Below are 22,902 nucleotides of genomic sequence, written 5' to 3' on the forward strand. Positions count from 1 at the left end.
CGCCAACTAAAATGACAAAATCACGCATGCGCAACCACGATCATGAGAAAACCGAAGGGGAAAGCCCTCGCAGACGATAGATAGATGTCTGGTAGAGAGAGTCAGTATGAGAGGCACAAAAAGATGGGCTACCTCAAGAAGTGCTACAAGTAATACGTATGTACGCCAGCATTTATATGTATGCTCTGTATTGAAATCAGACTAGGCTGTTATTTCTAGCGAATCTACTCTTTTTTCTGCCTCTTTCCTCATCAAGCGGCCGCGTCATAAAAAAAGGTTCAATTTGACACTGCGTATACGCATGCTAAAATGCAGACGTAATGTATCTAGAAAACTTCAAAGGTACGTAATAGCATTAAAGAAGTTTAACATAGAAAATGAAGAAGCAAATTTTCTATCACAGTAAAATGTAAAAGGCAGTACATCTGAAGTAGTATATAACTCGGCAAATACCAGTAATAATTGCATTCGCAGCTATGCCCTGTTATCCCGATAATTCGGCTAATCTGTTGTCAACATGGGGACAATTAGTTCTATGTATTGTTGCACGGGAATATGTCGGTTGCGGTGGTTTGACTTTTGAACTTATTTGCAAAATGGTCATATGCACAGATATTTTTTAAAATCTGAAAAGGATTTCGGCTCATGTATGCCGCGAACATGTGTTCTATGAGCATAACTCACTGCCAGCTGAAGGAGCTCGAACATTCTTCTTATGTAATACCACCAATCTCAAGCGACAAATCATGTGATGCCTAAGAAGCGATTTTCTATTCTTTTTTCCTATTACTAATTTTATTGTTCAAAAACTTAGTTATTATGGAAATTTCAAAGCTATTAAAGACAGGAATATATCGCGCATACTGTCATATTTTTAGGAGCATTGAAGTTGATCCAATGAGGATTCATTGGAATTCTAGCATTTACCTAACTAGAATCTAGACAACAGCATCAATTTTAACCCATATATGTTATATATATATATATATATATATATATATATATATATATATATATATAGAGAGAGAGAGAGAGAGAGAGAGCTTCAATAAATGAGAAATGTAAGCTAAACAGTAAGCCACTGTTTTATATTATACCATACTTAAGAACTTAGATGTCATTAATAAAAGTCAGAGTTATGTTTTTTAGAACATCTATTGTTTACTTAGTTGCTTGCTTTATTACATTGAAAATTATAAATCCATGTTCTTGTTTATAATATTTATTAATGAAATCAAAACGATCATCTGGTTTCGGTAACGTTCTAGACGCTACTTTCTAATCGTATCACAAATCAAGCACATTTAACAGAACATACTTAACATAGGTTCTTGTTATCAACCCAATTAGCTTATCAACACAATTAGTCAACTCAAATTTAAAAGAAAACGCTCCTTATTGAGTTATTATCAGGTTATTGCATACATTTGTAACCCTGTAAACCGTTGCTAGCCGAACTTGGCCGAACAGATTCATGCGGCTTCTGTGCCGAAAGCGGGCGTAATCCGTGAATGATGATAACGTTTGATCCTTACAGCTGTCAACGCTAGTCACCAGGTAACCACAACAGATTCGGCTATTCACTTATTATTGCTGTGACGGTTATAGTTGATACAATAAATGTTACAAAACAATTGCACATCAGCGCAAGAAAACTGTTTTCTTTAGCATTACGCCCCTTGTCTTAATAAATCCAATTAACAGAGACGAAAGGCTCTATGCTTGCTTTATTCGAATTAACGTTCATTTTTAGTATTCTGCTCTAGAACCGTTTCTACGCTTTTAACGAATCAATTTTCTGTGATTTTGTTTTATATACGGTCATTTCGTTCTAATTGCAAAAATAATCTTAGCGTCCTCGTATTAAGTAATAACCGAGTATTTCAGCTTAGTGTAACATTCTACGCGAGATTTGCTATACGAATGTAAAACGAACCGTAAAAAAGTAAATGGTTGTTGGCATTCCCATTTATCAAGACGGATGCGTGACTAGTTAGGGCTATGGGAATGTGATACCCGCACATGATACCACAGAAGCGTTTCGATCGATTCATATAAGCACTGTTACCTTGGCGGCCACCGAGAACTTTTGTTAGTTTTTTATGTTATGTAAGCTGTCTCACGAAACAAGGTTAATAAACATTTTTGCGCTATATATATATATATATATTGCGACGCGTACCATTAATATATTAAGTCATAGGTATCTGTGTCGGTGTGGTGCAACTGGTTAAGTACAATTAGTAACAGCGAGGAGAAGGAATCAAATTGAACATAGAAAATGTGATCAACCAAGCCGCAGAAACACGATTTGTGGTAGAACACGTTCGACAGAGAATGTGGACGGTATTACGTTGATACCGAAGCTACCAATTCGCGAGTCCTGGGCGATGAGGACCTTGGAGATAGCAGGTGTCTACAGCTGGTCACATAAGCGTCTGTTGGGAACTGCTTCTGGGACTTTCAGCTCAGGTTCAAGGTCAGTCCTGGTTCGAATCCAATGACGAATGCAAGTCATCCTGGAATGAGTAAGACTCGTCTATTCGATTCGGGTTCCACGGAGAATACTACCTCGGAATAATATTGTGCACGTGCTTAAGGAGTTGATAAAAACCGGTACGCGTTCTCCCAAGAAAGGCGGTTTCCATTGAAGCGTGTCGAGTTGCCTTTTGAGTTCGAAGGCTCATAAGACATCGAAGAATCGCTTTTGTGATGACTTTGTGAACTACCTGCTTGTAACGTCGCCGCTTAAATTTATAGTCTTTGCGATCTAGCACGCGACTACCAAATGGACTGAGATACAGCTGAAGCCCAAACGTTGCCAGCGGCAGGCAGCATGCGCAAAAGGTGAAGCTTTTTCTGCAAAAATGTACGAAGCTGTTTCTGAGTTACAGATTCCAACGTTAACAGCAGCTAGCTTCGGTGCATTCGCATGAGCCTGGGTTGGATGCAAACCTTCTAATGATCCCCACCATGAAGTTGAATGATCTTGAGGTGGTCGATGTTAAGGGAATGCGCAGGCTCTCGTCACATCATCGTGAACCTTGACGTAGGGGAAGATGCTCCTGGGTGCCCAGTTGTCAACGCACTCGTGTACCGAGTCAAAGGGAACACCGCACTACTGCAGGCTGCGCGAGTTCAGCTTGAAGCAGCAACCATGTCTAGTTACTAAGAAGCCTGGTGGACATGCAAGCATTTAGAAAAACATGTAGCGGCTAGTAAAGCCGTTCCACAGGGGCCCTCGTATATATGCTCAGATCAAGAAAATGGTGTATCAGTGTAAAGGTTGCCGAAGTTCATAGTCTAGGGGCCTAAACGTGCGTACTCAAACGTCTGCTTCCATCCAAAAGAATCTACAGTTAGAAAAGCGATTGGTTGCAAAAGATGCGTAGGTGCAAGACCTAAATGGGGTAGTCCCAACAGGGAAAAAAGATTCGGTTTAAACCAAGAGAACGGATGCCGTAGTGTTCCAGGTAGAATACAATTTTATAAGTTCTTGCCAGTTCTCAAGCGGGTGTCATCGTAGGCCTGGAGGTTTGGCAGTTGAAAGAAAAACTCGCGCAGAGCACGGACTGTTCTAGACCGTATGTTGAGACACACGCGTGGGTAACTCAGCCACATTTTAGGCGCGTACCAATAATATATTTTATTAAAATTGATACAAGAGATAGATTTGCATATTTGATTATTTTCAATAAAGACAGTTTATTTAGGCAAATATATTGTTAACTTATATTTCCAGATAACATGAATCGACGTAATGAAACCGGCTAGTTCCAAAAAAATATCAAAACTAGAGTGACTTAGACTAGTGTCATCCTAATCCAACAAAATTAAAGTAGCTGTCCGAGTTTCACCATTTACTACAAACGACCATAATTACTGTTCAGTTTCCGGGTAAAGTTTGATAACCTATATTTGACAATTGCCTAAAGAAATCTACACCTACTCATGGAAAATGGCTTACTTTGTTTAGAGCGTAGTGTTGCTATGATTTGTTAAGTCTTTTGCTTTTATATTTGATGAAACGTAATACATTATTGTAGCAAGTAAAGGCAATGGACTTATTTTCATCCTTGGGAGAGGCGCGCAACATCTGTTTGAAACGAGGGGCAAGTGAACGCATTTCATTGACGAGATCGATTTCTCGAGCTGCTGCATCTGTCGCATCGTCAGCAAAGGCATCGATCAGCGCGTCAAGAGCCTCCGAGCATACACGAAGCTCTGCATCCTGACTGGCAACCTTAATCAGGAACCGTCCTACCCCATTAATAAGGAAAGGCTGTAGACGCGATAGCGTACCAACGATCCGTGTTATGTTAACACGTCCTGCCGCTGATGCGTCATTAGTTAATACAATCCTACATAACACCGTTAATTCTTCTTCTGTAAGCGCTGGAGCTAAGTTGTGGTTACCTGTACGGACTAATGCTTCAAATATTGCTCGGCATGCTGAACTTGCTGCTTCCAGAAGCTCTACGTCCTTGATCTGGTTTTTTGAATGATTTGAGAAGGCAATTGCTAGTATTTTTTTGCTTATCTCTTGAATATTTTCAATATCCCTGATTTGTGACATGTCGAAAGATTGTGCCAGGTTATCAATACAGAGCAAGGCTCGACAACGCACAGCGTGAACGTCTCTTTCGATCTGTCGCGCAGGCTTATATTCCCTAAACACGACGAGGATAGCTGTGTCAAGTGGGCCTATGTGGTTAAAGACAGCTGATAAGAGTTGGGTCGAGCTTATGGCCGTCTGTATTTCGGGGGATATCGACTCTCTGAACCCAGTTGTGCTAGAAGAATGTATACTCATTGCATCTTCATCATCTTCATCAATGTTATCCCACTTGTCTTCTTCATCATTCGTACAGCACAAATTTACTAGTAGTTCAAGTGCCGTCTTCTTGGCTTGCAGAGTTTCACAAACCTCAATCAGACTCGAATCGACTTCCTGTTCCATGTCTTGAATATTTTCGATATCTAGATCACGACCTTTCCTCACCTCTAGTAATCGGCTAACTGATAACATGACTGACGAAATCTGAGTTGCAATTTCATGCTCAAGAGCTGCCTTAGCAGAATCCACTAACAAAGGAAGGAAGGCTGTTGGAGCAGCGAGGTTATGCATAATTCCAGCAACTGTAGCTTTAAGTAATAAGTACGCTGGAGTTCTCGAAGGATTACGCAGTATGGATTCAAGGGTGCCCATTTCTGAAGCTGCCATTGACTCGAGCGCAGGATTGTCCTCAGTAACCGTTAGCAGGCACTGACCAGCTGCGACCGAAACCCTATCAACTCCCCCTCTTAGGAGCAAAAATAGGGCGCTAATAAATCTATCACAAGTAACAATTTCTACTGCCTGCTCACAGTTTTCACATAAGTTGGTTAATACATTCAAAAGATCTAACAAAATAGCGCTCTGGCGAGGTTCAAGACTACAAAATGACCCACTTCTTGTTAACTCCTGCAATACCAACGCTAGATGATCCAGCACGCTTGCTTGGACTAAGGCTCCACACACGTCAGGACCGGCCTGGCTCACCTCTCTGAGCCAACTGGCAATGCAGCAGCGAACCTGAACCGCATCATCAAGAAGGAGTGGCGCAGCTGCGCGTATCACTTCTGGACGAAGTGTTTCATGACGAGAAGTCATGTCATCAGCTAATCCCACTAGGACAGCTGCTGCTGACGCTCGTTTAACCACGACTGTTGATTTCAAACCTGACACGAGATTTTCAATTGAGTCACAGCTCGGTGCCGTCGTACGGCTTATAATTACACTACCAAGGACCGAAGTGCTCCCTTCATTCGACGTTTTATTGCCTACCGCCATCGGGTTGAAGCGATGTCGCCGCCTAACACGTTCTTTCCCCATCTGCAGGCAAACAGATCCACAGTCATGATTATCGTTTTTGTTTTTCAGAAATGTGCGGGCGGCTACCGTCCACATTACCCTGACACGAATGATAAGAATTGCAGGAAAGTGAAAGACGACCGTAGAACTAAGCTTAGGTCGGGTTGAACAGAACACAGCGAGGTTATATCGAATATAAACTATCTGGAAGATGATTTATGGTAAAGTCGCAGAGACATTAATTCTATTATGACCAAACAACTAGAAGATTCTTAATCTTCCGGTCTTCTAGTTATCACCTATTCATAAATTGGAATGAGGTTGATTGTTATCTTAACATTTCAGTCAATTGATTTTTCAGATTAAGTTTTAGTCAGACAGCTAGAGCCTGCACGAGTTCGTCTAAAATAATAAGAATTAATTTCGCTGCTTAATTTTGAATAAGGTACTTCATTTAACCTCTATCCGTAAACAAGAATTAGACTGACAGTAAAGGCACATAAATAATGACATTAGGATAAACTCTCTTTATTGAAAGACATCTACACCTTTTTTATCTCAAAAGGATAAAGACACATTTTACCACCAGATCGTTAAACGTTGAGATGATATTTCAATACAAGTGATCTACTTAGGTAGCTTTATTTAACTAAAAAGTTTCCGCAATATAGTAAAATTTATAATAATAAATAAGCTCCTTTAAGTAGATACTTCGGTTGCAAAATTACGGATAAAGCATCCAGGCATTATTCTTTATAAATCATTGATAAGCATTCAACAAAACAAAGTCTAGTATTTCAACACATACTTTCTTTCGTGACCCATGTTGTGAGTGCTTAGCCACACAACTTCAAAATATTGCTTTTAAACTTACTTTAATTGTTAGCACTTCTTTCAGGTTCCTCTTCGAGCCAGAAATTAAGTCAACCGGCGGTGCCGGATGCTGCCCCACAGCATAGAATACAACTTTGTTTACAACGGTACCAAACGTTGGGAATACGACCACGTGTTCTATTTGATTTCTAATGTTTTTAGAGGGAGCCACTGTTGAGTATCTCCTAACGCCATCTGGGCGACACAATGAGAAACACGAAGGTCGCTCCGAGGCGGGAACACGGCTGCTACTGTAGCAATGGTGGTGGCGGCTCTGTTGGATTCAACCAACGTATGTCGTGCCTTTCAAATAATGCAGGCTGAGTTAGAATATTCGATTTTTTTAAGACCTTTCCTTGGTCTTATATATCAGCTTTATCTGATAGATAAGCATGTTAATTATTGCAAAAAAACATTTTGTAGCGCATGTATATATCTGAATTCAAAGAATGGCTATGTACTTAGGTGCACTGTTCGAGGATCACTGTCAGGAACTTTTCCATCTTGCTGCAGGCTATGGGCAAAACAAAGCCCAAAGCCGATTCTGGAGACAGCATGTGCACTTGTGTGCATTTACAAATATTCATATAGTTAAATTTTCAATGGGAAAAACGTATAAAGCATGTTATATTGCATTTTATTCTCGGAACAACGTTTTTCACAGTTAACCGTCTCTAAGACATACGATAGTCATATTATAATTTTATATCAAGGTTATATTCCATTTTTAGATGCAATCTGATCCTTTCGTTCTAAGAAACTTCAATGAAAACTCCGAATATCTGCTAAAAAAAGCGTACAAATTTGTCTATTATATGTGATAAACAAAGCACATAATTGTATCATCCACAATTGTATCAAAGCATTGCCTACAAGAAGAGTGATCAGTGTGATTACTAAGTAAAACTGTGGCGAAATCGTCGGTCACTAATTCATATCGGACCAAATTTGTTATAATTGCTTGCAAAAAGTTCGCTTACGAGAACATTCCTAAGCCATTTTCCGTTTTGCTTTCTCCCGCGCTCACTGGCTGCCGGCCAGCATCAGACAGGCACTTAAGCAAGGGACGAAGGCTGCCCACAAAATTATGTTTTTTTACCATATGCCAGTGTAGAGCCGACCCTCTTTCTCTCGCTACATTTCTCCCCCTGAGGGCAAAAAAATAGCCGCAAAACGGCTCGGCTGACCAAAATACAGAGAATTTGCTAGTGGCAACGGTTTGTATTGGTTTCCTTTATTCAGAGGCTGGTTGGCAGTTCAAATGGTTTTCACGGCAAACCTCAAATTTTGTAATACTGTAGACAGACAAAAACGGAAAACAAGGAGAAATTACGGAACATCGCATATTCTTGTTATCTGAAAAGAGGAAATGGAAACTTGACTGGTTTTATTTTTAAACATGTATATGTTTCCCGTCATCAAATATATTAGTATGAGTTACGACGTTTATTGATTACGGTCCCAATATTTCGGTCATATGACGCCATTCGAATTCAATGAATGCCCGTACCGCGTTGCCGCAAGTTAAATTGCTCATATAGTAGCCATCAATGGAAAGGCAGCATTTGAATGTTCGCGCAGAGGGCATAGGATATAGCTACGAAGAACAAGCGATGTAAGATAAGTGACAACGCGGTTAGGAACTGATAGATCTAACAAAGGTCCCTTGCTCGCACGAGCTGGTGTTAACGAATAAATAAGTGATCATATCAGCTTTCGATGAGACGGTTTCTAATAAATAACAAATGTGAATTTCGTTTGTATGTTTTTTTTTTCTAGTTAGAGAGATGTAAAGCGCCTGCCTAGACCGGCACCGTGCGTGGGCTCGACGCTTCATAAATTCGTCAAGTTACCCTCGACATGACGAATTGCTGCCTTTGTCACAGATAGCTTTAAACATATAAATATATTACCAAATAAGTTATGACAAAAAAGGTATTGTTATGTGAGGGTGCTTTGATAATAAATAGTAAAAAGCAACGTTATCGATTGCCACAAGACAGCAGTTGTTCGAGGTAGACACAGTCGTAAAGTTGAACAGCCGAGAGCAATAGAAAAATGGGATTATACTTCGTAGAAGATTTTTTTAAAATTAACCGATAGTAGTCCAAACCAAACTGTGCCCTATGAGGCCAACAAAAATTAATTGGAAGGCATCAAGATTCTGATATGTTCCATCTAAGAGAACCCAGCCGGTAATTCATCTTCAGACAGTCACAGTCGATTCTCATCTTAAAATGTTAACATTGTTAGATATAACATTCGGCTGCACGCAAAAGAGTTTGCTTCTTCGTGTTCTTTGCCAAAGAACCTCAAACGGCCTCTCCACATATCGACCAATCCAATGGGATTTATGTACTAACTTCCCTCGCCCTCATCACACTCTTTTTTTCGAGGTTCTCCCTCTCCCGCTTGGAAGCCAATGGGGTGGCCGCGCAGACTCCATGAGTCATTAAAAGCCTATAGCTGAGACATGGGTATTTGGAAAAAGGGTATAAAGAACGACTTCAGCCTTAACCCTAGAATAAGAAAGAGAGAACACTCAAAAGGAGAATACCAGTCCTCATGCCGGAATGTTCCATCGCCAAGAACAACTTAGCTTGAGGGATGAACTTGAAAATTTGAGGGGTACTAAGCAGAAGGATAACCTTTTAAGCAATTTCTTGATTAACTAACGCCTCATCCGAATCAATCGACCTCTGCTGCTAAGTAAAGGTTACCTAGATATAGTAGGACTTAAGCACAAGAGTCTGACAGAGCGAACGACCTAAGGTCATAGTTGTTTATATTTTTGGGTGTATAGTAAATACCTGTTTTTCGAAGTGTTTTATTATAGCTATTGAACGTAAATAGCTACGCATTTATTAGCAAATTTTATTAGCGTAAAATTAGAGTAAGCCGCATCTATACGGCTTATTCTAATCCTGCTCACCGTAGCAGCGAGAGAAACACCTGGAAGGGGTCATGAAGACCCTAAACTCCAATCTGAGTCTCCATCTTAGGCCACTTGAGGTTTGTTACAACGCGGGATCACTTTTTAAAAGTCATGCCTTCTAATATAGCTTTTTTTTCTTTTTTTCGTTCTTTCTTTTTATAAAGATGCTCATAGACGAAACAGCTAAAGATATTCAAAAGTAGGACACGGTTCTGAGATATCCCTATGTTCTTAGAGATGTGTTTGCACGCAGTAGACTTAGGTGCGTCATCTAAGCAGTCTTGGCATCACGGTAATCGCAGCCTTATCAGAGTCTTTTTTAAGGTGGTCTAATATTGTCAGCATTTTTATATTTTGCTGTTGCAGTGCGTATGAAAGACAACATGTGGGCCTCTTGTCCTATTTTGGGCACGCTCTCAACGGCTACTGTAAAACACCTGTTAAATAATAGTTGACATTAGTTTCCTCCTTAGAGAAGCAAATCCGAATATATAAAAGCTCTAAAGGTAATTTTAGTTAGCCGTATTGGAACAACTGATCAGCTCTTTCAAAATGTCGCTTAGGCTGCCATAGATAAATATTCCATTACTGACACTAGGCGTTGCATCACAGTATTGGCGGCCCCTTCCAGCATGAAATCAACTGGGTTTACGCCCGAATCCCTGAGTTTAGTAAGCAAGCACTTTACTAATACACGCTGATGGGAACAGCTCAAATGGTAAAAGCACTACAACCAATTATCAGCTTTCTTTTTTCCTATTACACCTACGCGTACCTGAAATTATTATCTAAGCATCTATTTTATGCTTAGGGATGAATTCGTTTTACTACTCGCTTAAATTACATTAACGGAAATCCATAGTTATTCTTGTTTATAGCTGCGTAATTGATTGTTGGTTTCAGTCGTCATACGAAGCAAGCAGAGGAAATGGATAGATTTTATTCATTTATGAATCAAATTCCCTTAAATACAGTTTGTAACTGTATTCTGTGTCGACCATTGTAATAAATCGTGAGCAATTTGTAGAAGCAGCATTGAATCGACTAATCGTGATCTCATCTATAAGTGAGGCAGCCAGGAAGTGCGTCTCTTAAAGCAAAAATTCTGATGCCCGAGCGAACAGCCGCATTCGTGAGTTAAAAGCTAGCTTTCGTTTCCCCCGGCTATTTTTCATAAGTCTGAGCGAGAAATATGACCGACCCCTTGTCTCGATCTAACTGCCTGTTCCCATCTCCGGTGCGACCACATAGCAGCTACTTTAAGAGAACCAGATAATAGTACTAATAATAATAATAATAATAATAATAGAAGAAGCGCTAGACCTATCTTCGAGGTAACACGCGCGTACACCTAGAAGTCAACGCCAATTTCGTTTCTTCGCATCATATATCATAGTTCAAATTTACTTTACATTAATACCTGTTGCTACTATTAGTAGTCGTGATAACAAACGATAGACGATATGCAAACATTAAGTGAATTATTCTAAGAATAAGTGCTTCTCCTAACCTGACTAGATTAACGATCAAACCAGATATGTTACCATTATTAACAGGACTTGGAGGTATATGTCAACCATACATCGCAGTCAATCTGAATTATTTCGAAAATAAACATCTGCGGTTTGTAGTTGAAGCTCAATACCGAAACAGCGACTCGGCCCTACAGTATATAGCAAGCACACAGCAAATAGGTAAAAAACATTCGTTTTCGTATATAGGATGAGGACAAATATTAATCTTTGGCGTAAGCTATATATATATATCATTGATAAAATTTGCAAGATTAACATTATCTGGATAATGCAGAATATTACTTTTCAATATATAGAACATTTCGTTCATTGTTTGTTGCGATCTGATATTGTAATGAATTAGCTTTACGTTGCTTTTTGGGTTCTTACATTATCACTTGGCGTATTTGATTAGTTAGCTAACAAAGTTCGCAGCATTTTCAGCAGCACGCTTCTAGAAAGCTCATACTTTAAATAAATGTCTTTTATTCTGCACAAAAATGTGGACCAATGTATATTGACTTCCGAAAAAACACTGACCGGGTTCGAGACAAGTATTTTTTATATTTAAACATAATATCACTGAACAAAATATGGATAATTTTCATCGATAACCACTTGCTATTTTTTCTGATAACACCATAACCCCATTATAGTAGATCTTCTGCAATTTCTCAGCAAAAGATTAGGTCAAGTGATTTTTGTACCCCTTTATTCATACTTAACTAGAAACGCTAAGGTGACTCTGCAGAGATCGAAACGGATCATAATTCGATGATGTAAGATCCGGGCCATATGGTCGACGCATGAACATTTTACGTTCAAGTTCGCTCGGCTTTTACTGGGTATATCGTCTAACATTGTCATGGTGGAACATGATACCTTTTCTGTTCACATGTTCCGGCCGAGTCTTTTCAACGGACTGCTTTTACCTTGGCAGGTGATGACAGCAGAGGACGGTCCGAATCAATCGTTTTGCCTGGCATCAGCAATGGGTAATATGCGATTCGTTTCCTTATTTTTCAATCCCATCTAACGCGTTTCGTGAATTTTCTTAGCGTCGGATTAGGAGCACATATCTTTTTATATTTTTTGTCTGTTTGTTGTATAATCATATTTTTCTGCACATTATTCTTGTATGTAATCCACTTGTCATCACTCGTAATCGTTCGCTTTAGAAATGGCTCGATACAATCGCGTTTCTGTAGAGTTTTGTAGATGGAAATATAACCGAGTGTATTTTTTTTTGTGTCAATTCATGTGGCATCCAAACATCAAGCTTTTTTTTTGATAGCCCCCTTTCTCAACTGGCTTCGAACTCTTCAGCAGTATATGCTTAGTTCTTCGGCGATATGATGGTTACTTAGGCGATGCCCATTCTCAGTAATTTAACTAACTTTTTTTTTGCTGCTGGTCAACCACTACAAGCAGTACTTTTCACATGTAGATTTTCATGTAGAACGAAAGCGACAAATCATCTCCGGATTGTTTCTTCCGATAACGTGTGTCGACTATAAACAGCACAATATTTTTATGGCTTCCAAAAGCATTTGTGTCTTTTTTGTCAGGTGGCTTTATCCTAGGTCTTCGTAGCGACATTTTAACAATTTCAGTACATCTATTATTGCCAATACTCACCTTTCGCATTACAACGATGCGATTTATATTAGTTGAGACGTTTATGTTAGTAAAGCCATCTAGCTGAAAAACAGTCAATATTTTTATGGCGCCCACATAACGAAGAGACTACACCTGAAAACTGCAAAAATATCCGACGACAGCTGTTTTCGTAGGTAGATGCATTGTGGTGTTGATAGATGCTACGCTTCCTTTCGCGTCGTCCATTTTTAGGTGGTTAAATAGTTTGATCGAACTTTATTGGTTTCCAGATTTGCTCGTCACGGCAGCACCCTGGTTTCGCCAAACTTGTGTCAGCGTTGTACAATAATCTAACTACAGCATGTCTGCTTTATGAATCTTTGGCTGTGAGATAATGCGGATATTTGGTGCTTACAATTTGCTTTACAAATAAAAACGTTTTTAATTTCATAATGCATTTTCATGTTTTCAAAACTTGTCTTGTTTCTCATTCTATCTAGGTAAATATTACCGCGTGTTTTCAAGAACCAGCCTACATGAAAGGAATCACAGTATTATACGCAAAAGATAGTACCCTGCCAGCTTGGATTCATTTAACTTTGTTAATTAATTATATTCAACTTATTACTTCATTTGTGGAGAAAGTTTGTACCGTTTATTATTTGCCTTTCTCTGAATATATGTTTACTTTGATTAATCACTTTTTACCCTTACGAGCATATGGGCTTTTGGTTGATTTGCGCATTCCAGTGGGCTCTTGTATCATGATAGTATTATCCCAGATTATTGCCAATTGCCAATAGCTGAACAGGTTAAAAAGAAAGCGTCAGGGACAGCCAAGGCTTCCAATGCATGATATCAGAATATAAAGGATACGTAGAGGAAGGATGGTGCTCTAAAATGTACTATAGATTATGTGTTCCGACGAAATCAATCTATAACAACGTTTACGAGCGAATACAGATGTCTGTAAACTGTTGCTAAATGATATAATTTTCCTCCAAAATTTAGGCTGGAAGGAAACCTCCTGCCTTTTTTTCAACTGAATAGAAGAAGACGATGCGTTATTTACTGTTGTAGCAGTGAATCATGTATCCTCTGTTACTGTCCACGTCTTTCTTCCACCTCTCCGCTTGACTGATGTATGCCATTTACCCAGAAAATAGCGGGTTTCGCCTCGAAGAAGTTATACAGCCATGTTTTGAGTGTTCGATCCGTGTCAAAGATAAGACCACCGAAATGATGGCCCAGTAAATAGAAAAAGGAAAGCTTGTTAGCACAAGGTCCGGCTAATATGGAGGCTACAACGAGACTTTCTGTTCGAATTGCAGGCAGCCTGCTTTGTCAATATTTGCCGTGTCTGGTCTTGCGTTACCATAGAGCAGGACGATTTGACCTAATTTTTAGGCTTTTTTGTTCATGAATGGCTTAGTTAACTTGGTGCAAGTGGGCCAAGTGAATGCACCAATGAATTGTGATGAACATTCCGACTTTTGACTCGTGTGTACGTACAAATGCCATTTATCATCAAATGCCGAAATTGGTCGTTATTTCTGCGTGACACTCGATACCGGGCAAGATGTTGAGATGCAGTGGTAAGTCGTAATTTTTATTGGATTCATAGAGTTCACGAGGTACCTCTAAGTTCCTATGTAAACTCAAGAGACTTGAGGTGGTTAACGACGGTCGTCTGGCTGTAGTTTAGCTTTTCGATCCAATTCTCGAGTTGCCGGTCGACTGTCTTACTTCATATGTCGCCTTGGATAGTCGTCATCAAACTCAAACTATCGGTCAGAGCGGAGAGCATCCTCTAAGATTTGGATACCGTTTTAAGCTTGGCAAATCTTTTTTAAGCAGTCCTTTTAGCAGTAACGCCATTGCCTCACACAAGACATATGTCCCAGGCTGCTCCATCAGTGTTTTGGCATTGACGAAATGCATAGTATTAGATATCGAAGATATACCTTTTTAGCTGGAGCATCCATCTTTGAAGAGCTCCTTCGTGTTGAAATTACACTCAGAGTACAATAGCATTAAAATACACAATAAAGCAGGAGCAATGCTTTTCACTGGTAAACAGCAAGTGAAGAATTTTCCTTAAGCGCGAGAATTTTCCTTGCGATCTAATACAATGCTGCATCGATTTGCGCGCGTATTGGTGGCTTGACACCGGAGAGGTTAGAATTTTGAATTTATGACGTTGCTCCTAGGATGTCCCTGTGAAAAAATCATTTTAAAGATAGATTTTAAAGATGAATCTGGCAGTTCAAAGAAAAATGGTCCCTTTTGATAGTTAAAAAAACATGTGGTTACTCTTGAAATAGGCAACATTTCTGAGTTCTACAATGACAACCTTAGGGTTTGTTCTTCTTAATGAAAGTTAAAACCACGATAACACGTTATAAATCATTCTAAGAATATTCATGGTGCAGACAAGTGATATACAAGAAGTACATAGTTGAATATGGCACGTCTTTTCTGTAATTATATATTCTACAATCGTATTTAATCACAAAGATAAATCTATTTAAATAGGTAGAATATAAATAGCGAAAACAAAAAAATATTTCTGCACAAAAGCAAGTTTGCGTTCCAGAGGGTTCATTACAGTTGGAATCAAAATAACGACATTGAAATAACACGGTAACAAGATTGAGTTAACGATTGATATCTACAATTATTATTATTATTGCTCTTATAATAAGTAAATAAGTAATAAAATGAAAAAAAAGTAATAAAAACAGAAGCTAAATATGACAGGCAAAGGTTGCGTGTAGTTGCTTTTTAGGGAAAACTCAGTATTTGTTATGACGAGTGTTAATCAAATGCCTACTTCAGTCTTGAGCAGTTGATCGGCAAACGATTAAGGATATTCTGCTTGGAGAGACAGACGACTGTTAACGATTAGTGCTTTATCTGCGTAAAGTAATACTACAAAGGATGTATAGTGAAAGGGTTATGATGATGTATATTACAATGGCAAGCAAAAACAGTAATAAATAAAAAAGTAATGACAATATTTTGTCATTACGGCAATTTGTAGCGTAATTTGGCAGTGCGTTACGTTAAATACAGATATAACAGCTATTTCAGGTGTAATAGTTGAATCTAGACCCAGATCTGCCTGAGACAACTAAGTTTTCAATTCGATAAATCAAATAACGTGACGAACAAACCATCTGATGGCATACGCATGTAAGACCGAGTGCAAATCATGAAGAATGCTGAACACTTTGTGAAATGATAATTAAATAATGCAATATGTAATGTATAGTGTAGTGGACGATACGTGTTGATTACTACCTGTTTACATACATAATGGCTAGTGATCATAAGATTGATAGTTCCATTGCACAAAAATGTCACTATAAAGCTAATACTCAGCGACATTTGCTACTGCTTCAATACACTTCTATAGGTATTGCTAAAGCTCAGTTTTGAATTTAATTAAATAAATAAATAAAAATAAGACAAGTTTGGACTGCATTCCGTTTTTTAACCGCCATTCAGATATATTCTCTAAACGGGAATATTTTCTATTCTCATGTTTATATTCTTTCTCATTCTTCTTCTCATTTTCATGTTAATATTCTTACATTTTCCATATCAGGTGCTCGTATTATACCTACTGCGATCGCCAATCTTTTCTACTAAGATATTCTACCGTCCGTGCATTGATGCCTCATTACGAACGCGCTTAATCTATGCATAAGACTGAGTGGCTTCTACTATAGTTATGTATATCGTGTACATATACGATAAAAGGCGATGTACTTGCGAGGGTCTGTTTGCTTACGACAGCACCGCCACCTAAGGAGGTATCTCTGCTCGTTCTCTTGCCTATCATCTCAATCGATTCTTATGATGGATGGCTTTTGACAGGCTCGTCTGTCTGTTCATCAACGCTCAATTGATGTCTTCACTTTTCATAAATACATTGCTCCTTCCTCTCCTTTTTTGCTTAAGTTCGAGAGAAAACGCCGCTTAAGATGTACAACGGTCTCAGCCAGCCCAATGGCGCTTCAGTCGACGCTCTTGCAGGCCGCGGGCAACAGTCGTTTGTCCGTACTACTGCTGCTATTACAACTACAACTAAATAGAAGGGCTGCAGGATCTTTCCGCCAATCTGGCGGGCGTACGAGGAGAATGCCGGCCCAGTCGCATCCCTGTACCACCTTTGTGCTGGTGGTGCTAGCTGCGATTGCTTGCGAGTGTACCACGCCTCTCCTTCCTCGTATGGCTCCGCCCCGTGCAACTCAGCTTTACTACGGGATATGTCCACTCAATATCAAGCAATAGATCTCCACCGGGTGGCGTTCGGAGAAACGCGAGTGACTTTCGGCAGTATCTAGTGGCTCCATCTTGTGACCGCTATATCGGCTATGCAGTTGTGTTTACCCTTAGCTAAAAAGGGGGTGAAAGAAGTGAAGGTTGATTTCTACCCGTTGCCATCTCATGGAGAAAGAAGTCTACTTAGACGTACAACGATCCATTGATCCGAGGTGCAAGCGCGGCGTGGCCCACGAAAGCTATAGGAAATCCATTGTTTAAGGTGACAAAATATATTTAATGTTTTGTTTCGCTGAAAATAAGCCTGAGAAAAAAATAAAGTCTGATAATAAGTCTGAAAAAATTTCACATGAAAAGCATTTATTAGTCAAATGCAAGCTTTTTCTGATGATGAGTCGACATAAAGAACCAATCGTAGACGTGTTTATCAGCCTATCATTATTAAAGGAAGTGTATACGACGCTCGGATGAATACAGCCGCAATCCATGAACGATCTTCACTTGTAAAATGCGCAATTAATTATTCTTAATCCATTATACGGCTTCTTATCCTAAGTAGATGACGGACTTTGAACAAGAAATCTCTGGCTGGCTCAGCTGAATCTATAGCCGTCAAAGGTATAATAATAATAATAATAATACTGAGTATGTAATAAGATAACAATAAAAAACAACGTATTTACTCGAAAAACTGTATAGCATTTTTGTGCCTTTAGCAACACTGGAAGCTGCGACTGCTGGTCTTTTTGACCCTGAGGCTTGGCCGTTCAAACTGCTGGGTTGACTAATATACAATGCGTTTCGGATTAAAAAAACAGTAAATTAGGCCCTAAATCAAACAAGAATTACTCCACCTCGTCGTACAAGCATTTTTTACACAATTTCAAGATGAATTACCCTAAATAAATGGGGTCAATAAAATAGTTAAGCTGACCGTTTAAAAAAGTTATCATAATTTTGTTCGTCGTACTAGAGTATTAATCCGTATTTACAACAAGTCAGCGGATTTACATGTTTTGATTGCCGTACAAGGTTGACGTGGTAGACCCGCTTATGGACGCCGTGCCCTATTTCTTAACACTAGACAGAGTTTTCTATATACAGTATCCAGTAAACGCATACCTTCTTTTGTCCATGGCCCTGCGTCGATAATTGTCTTAAAATGACTGCAAATTGAATTTGTATATATAGGCAGTACAAAAGAGCCTGTCTTTCTTAAGCATCATTGCCAGCTATAAATATATATCTACACTGAGCCGATAATATTTCTTTACTCTTTTTACTTATTTAATTTTATTACACATAATATATTGTAAATATTGATACGGACCAGCGACGCCTGGCTTTTTACTGGACGATTTATTCGTTAGGCCGTTAGAAATTGAATCAGCTCTTTCAGGTCAACTCGAAGAAAACAATCGAGATTTATCAAGTTGATGTTGTCTTCAGAGAAATGCGGGATTTCCTAAAATAGTTGTGAAGCTCAGGAAAGTTCTGGACCTACATTTGTCTGTTACTCGAACACTGTAGGACACATTCGGAAACGATGTCCAGCAACATGTGGGGCCATTTGAAAAGTAGCTTCTATGAGACGTATGTCATTTAATAGAGAAAACTGTTACAGATGGCTGTCTTTCGTAATTGACGTAAGTAGGTAGGGCTGTAGAGCTCTAACAGTCATCAAAAGTTTGAAGTGGGCTAATTAATCATAGCGGAGATGTATGGCACAGGGTAACAAGTTTGTGATGAATGACATGACATAACACCATGGTATTGGCACTTACGATAACTAAGAACGTTTAAATAAATGTATCAGCTATCTGTCTTATTTCGCTTATCTAGTTTTTCACGTCTGGATAATAGCAGAAATAACAAGGGTACTGTTGCAATTCAACACGTTTCCAGGCATTGTTTTTAAAAACTGTACGAGAAGCCGAAAGCTTTATACCTTTTGATTATTCCAGCTTGTTTGATTTTTATCTACATCAGTATTCAAAGAAGCATATACTTTGTCAAAGAATGGATACAATAAATATCATACTCGTAACCGATTCAGGCATTATGGTAATAATAAAACATAGTTAAAATATAGGCTCATAAAGTATACGTTTTCCGCACACAAACAGTTGACTGTGCCTTTTTGGGCGTCTATTGGGGTCTATGTATGAGCCTAACAAAATGAGTGAGGCCACGGAACCGCGACCCATTCCACGGTCGGACCGCCACCGTTGTTGTCTATCGACAACCAAATGGAATTGCTTTAACGATGGGGCCAATAAAAAGCAACTTTTTGGTGAACTTTTTCATAGACTACGCCATACCAACTTACTACAACGTAAAGTCAAGGTAAAGACCCTTTCCGGCGATTCGACTTGATTAGCGGCTATTTCTGAAACACGTGGTCATTTGAACTCCAGCTATTGATCACAACGGTGGTTTAGCTATTGCCTTTTATATGGGCCAGCTTGTTTGTATCTTGATGTGCATTGCTCGTAGCAACATTAATTGTTCCTTATATTCGCTTTTTAGTAGAAAAATATCTTTCCGCCATAGTTCTCTCTTTGATTGACTGAAGCCTTTTCGGAAATAAATTATACATTTCTTCACATCGGAGTTATCCAAAAAGATTCATTGAGACATATTTTTTTCTTATTCATATTTGAGAATGGTAATGGAGAAACCCGCCTGTGACTAACGAATGCCACGGGCTAGCCAAGTTATTAGACGCAAAATCGTTGCACTTACTACTAATTCATACGATATGTATATATGCACCGTGAAGATCAATCCCTAAATAACATGATGTTGTTGTATTAATAGAAACAGGCTAATCTTATGATTTTATTTCACATAATAAAGCATTTACTACACATATGTAGTACAATTGTTGTCCTTTTTAGCTAGGACGTATGGAATGCAGTCCGTGGCAAGAAAATTTTTCAAAAAAAAAGTCCCTTACCTTCCGTGATAGTTTCCTTCCACTGTTAGACTCGCAGTTTGTTCTAGTTGAAACATAATATCATGAAACAATAACAGTTCACACAAAGCCCAGTGCTTCCCTGAACGGCCTGAATGGAGAAAGCAACTTTTTTAGTAACTTGTCCGGTAAAATGATGTTAGTTACAGAGTCACGAAGTAGGCATCGATGTGTTTTGTGTGTTTTTTTAGCTTCGATGTGCTGTGCTGTTCGTCAGACACTGTTCTGAATGCAAGTTTTCTGTGCCAGTACCCTAACCTTTTTAACGCTTCTTCTTAGTTAGTCCTTCTTTGTGGCGTCTCCTCCCTCTGCGGTTGGTTCTCCAAGCATCTTCCTGCGGTAGCCTTCGAGTGTAGATCTCGCCCACCGACTCACGAAATCTTGAGTTTTTTTTTTTTGTTATGTTTCAGTGAAGATGGCGCGGTTATGCGTTCGTTCTCAGTGGGTGTTTATGGTTATATTTTTTCTGTCAAGGTTTGCAGTGACTGTATACCAGAATATTTTTTTGAGTGCAAACCAGCAAACACGCCAGTGGCTACGCCATGATGAAGCGCACAGTAAGAAATAGTCTTCAAACCACTGCCTTACACAGGTAACGCTGACTTAGGTTACTAAAAAGGATTTCTTGAAAAACTTTCGGAATAATCGGAATTATGGACGTTCACTCTATTTCATAGTAGGCAATTTGAAGAACGAGGTAACTATCATTATCGAGAGTTCAGATTAACTAGCCTTCTTTCATTTTAATGATTTGACATAGATTGATATGAATATATGATTCGCATGATTTAAATATAACTGTAAACTACACGATTGCTTTTAAATATGAAAGGAAAAAATCAAACGAGCTAGAGCACTTTACTTGATTACATGATCTACGATAGGGTAAAAGTTAGCATTTAGATCAGGTCCATGTACTCACTGAATTTTCATCTATTAATAAGCTGACAAAAATCTCATATATTTGTTTTGATTGTCAAATATATATATAAGAAATAGCGGTGCCAAGGCCGGCTACAAAGCAAACACTCTGACAAATCTGAATACATGTACAAAATCTGAATATATGTTGAATTTGTACAAGAAAATATGTTGTAAGCATATTTATCGAATTGTGCGGTAAAAAAATTATCTTTTATCTTTAGGGCTTCTTGTTTTCAGATATAATGTTTATCGTTCTTGCTTAATCAATGATAAAAGTTGGAAGCAAAGCTTTACGACTTCCGAGCTGATTTGCCTAATTTATCTCTTCTGGATATTATTTAAGCGGTTGAAGAGGAAGAACATAGACGTTGGTACTAGGTCATCATTACAGTCATCCTACACATCGCAGCTTATTTTACATTTCGCTAACTTATAAGGTAATATTGGGCTGTTTACGATAAAATAAGGTTTTATTTCGGGTCCGTCTCTAATTGTAGACTAATACACATCTGAGTCGTAGCAGAAGGACAGCACATATAGCACCAAGCAATGTTACCAATATTTATGTAATTCATACACGATGAGAGCTCTAAGAAGCCGGCGAAGACCGTTTGCTACTGAGTCGCCGGGCGCCCCGAAAGGTAGCCTCGTTCTGGGTGCTCGATGGGGTGTGGCCTGCATTGGGTCGCACAGCCATGTTGACTACTACCACGCCACCACCAATACTGATGGATTATCGAGCGACGAAGCGCCTGGAGTGCAGCGAAATACAAATCGAAGGGGCTGCGTGAGATACCCAGGTTAGTAGGCAGTGATAGGCAGTGACCGTGGCAGTGTCATCAGTTATTTCCGAGAAGCCCTAGATGATCCGCGCCAAACGATAGAGCAGCAACAGTACGTATAAGATATTAACACGAATAACACGCCATGTGCCAAACCGGTGCCAAGAACTGAGCTCCACAAAGTTTCTGGCGACTGAATCCGACAGGGTCTAATTATTATGGAAAAAAATCGCTTGCAAACTCCTTATTTCGAATAGAAAATACATATTAGAAGAAAAATAATTACACGGTCATAATAATAGAAAGATTTCCAGTTGAAACATTTTCATGAATACAAAAAAAAATTACAAGTCGGCACTTAAATGATTCCTTTCTCTAAATTCATAATATTTTTACTAGATTATACAAGAGATTATACAAGAATTAACATAATTTTAGCCAATTTAACACTTGTTACTGATAATTTGCCTGAATAAAACAGATGATGCGTTTTATACACCTTATATTAAATATATACAAATAAATTCTATTGGCTGGGTGCAAGCATTGGGAAGCGTTTTTGTAAACGTTCAATAAGGACAATGAGACAAATAGACAAACACAAATAAGCTGCTGCTGACGTCAAGGCCTCGTCATTTCTCGTATTCTTGTATTCGTGTATTCTGGATCAGCCGATGTTGCATAGATAGGTCAGTCCACCAGTAAGATATGACTGTGCAAAATTCTTGCTTATAAAAATGATGATAATAATAATAATAGGTCAATTTTGTTTTCTCTCGATAAACCGATATGGCTTCTGACGATGCCTACAGTAATACGTATAAAAGCAGCATTGACTTTTCCGTTTCTCCTTTGAAGCAGATCTGGCCAGAGACGAGTTAATCAATGCGGTTGACGGGTCAATTTGGAAGCAGAGGTAGTGGCGACAATACCTGATACATGATGGATTGCGGGATATTTCGATAATCACATTTAGGCTACGCCACATAATAGTAAGAGATCGTTAGCTTCGCTAACTGTGTCTACTCTTTGTGTATAAAAAACGATGTCTATTCTAATAGCGAGTGCAGCACTTAGGTTGTAAGGTTTACTGCAAGTGGCTTCAATGGACAGGTGCTTCGTCGTTCGACTTCCAGTCAGGCATTGGCGTTCTT

The 22,902-nt window shown here is 38.9% G+C and overlaps 3 long non-coding RNA genes across 8 annotated transcripts in view; 2 read left to right on the plus strand and 1 right to left on the minus strand.

Annotated features, from left to right (window-relative positions):
* Window positions 1-13,238, plus strand: LOC147755064 (uncharacterized). 5 transcript variants are annotated; one of them, XR_015330564.1, is made up of 5 exons: window positions 10,093-10,380; window positions 10,566-10,794; window positions 11,219-11,356; window positions 12,117-12,171; window positions 13,066-13,238. It is a non-coding gene; the product is annotated as an uncharacterized LOC147755064 (long non-coding RNA). The 5 variants fall into 5 exon arrangements; XR_015330562.1 differs by lacking the exons at window positions 10,093-10,380; window positions 10,566-10,794; window positions 11,219-11,356 and adding exons at window positions 1-342; window positions 6,890-7,019; XR_015330563.1 differs by lacking the exons at window positions 10,093-10,380; window positions 10,566-10,794; window positions 11,219-11,356 and adding exons at window positions 1-156; window positions 6,890-7,019.
* On the minus strand, window positions 9,960-20,264 carry LOC147755065 (uncharacterized). The gene is made up of 3 exons (XR_015330572.1): window positions 20,025-20,264; window positions 11,207-14,992; window positions 9,960-10,099 (listed from the first exon to the last, which is right to left on the minus strand). It is a non-coding gene; the product is annotated as an uncharacterized LOC147755065 (long non-coding RNA).
* Window positions 16,890-22,902, plus strand: part of LOC147755066 (uncharacterized) — a 14,081-nt gene continuing 8,068 nt past the window's right edge. For both annotated transcript variants that reach the window (XR_015330560.1, XR_015330561.1), the window contains exons 1-3: window positions 16,890-17,327; window positions 21,464-21,766; window positions 22,610-22,740. This is a non-coding gene — a long non-coding RNA (uncharacterized LOC147755066). The remainder of the gene's footprint in view (window positions 17,328-21,463; window positions 21,767-22,609; window positions 22,741-22,902) is intronic.

Source organism: Varroa destructor, unplaced genomic scaffold (assembly GCF_002443255.2).
Source record: "Varroa destructor unplaced genomic scaffold, Vdes_3.0 BEIS01000006.1, whole genome shotgun sequence".
Classification (NCBI taxonomy): domain Eukaryota; kingdom Metazoa; phylum Arthropoda; class Arachnida; order Mesostigmata; family Varroidae; genus Varroa; species Varroa destructor.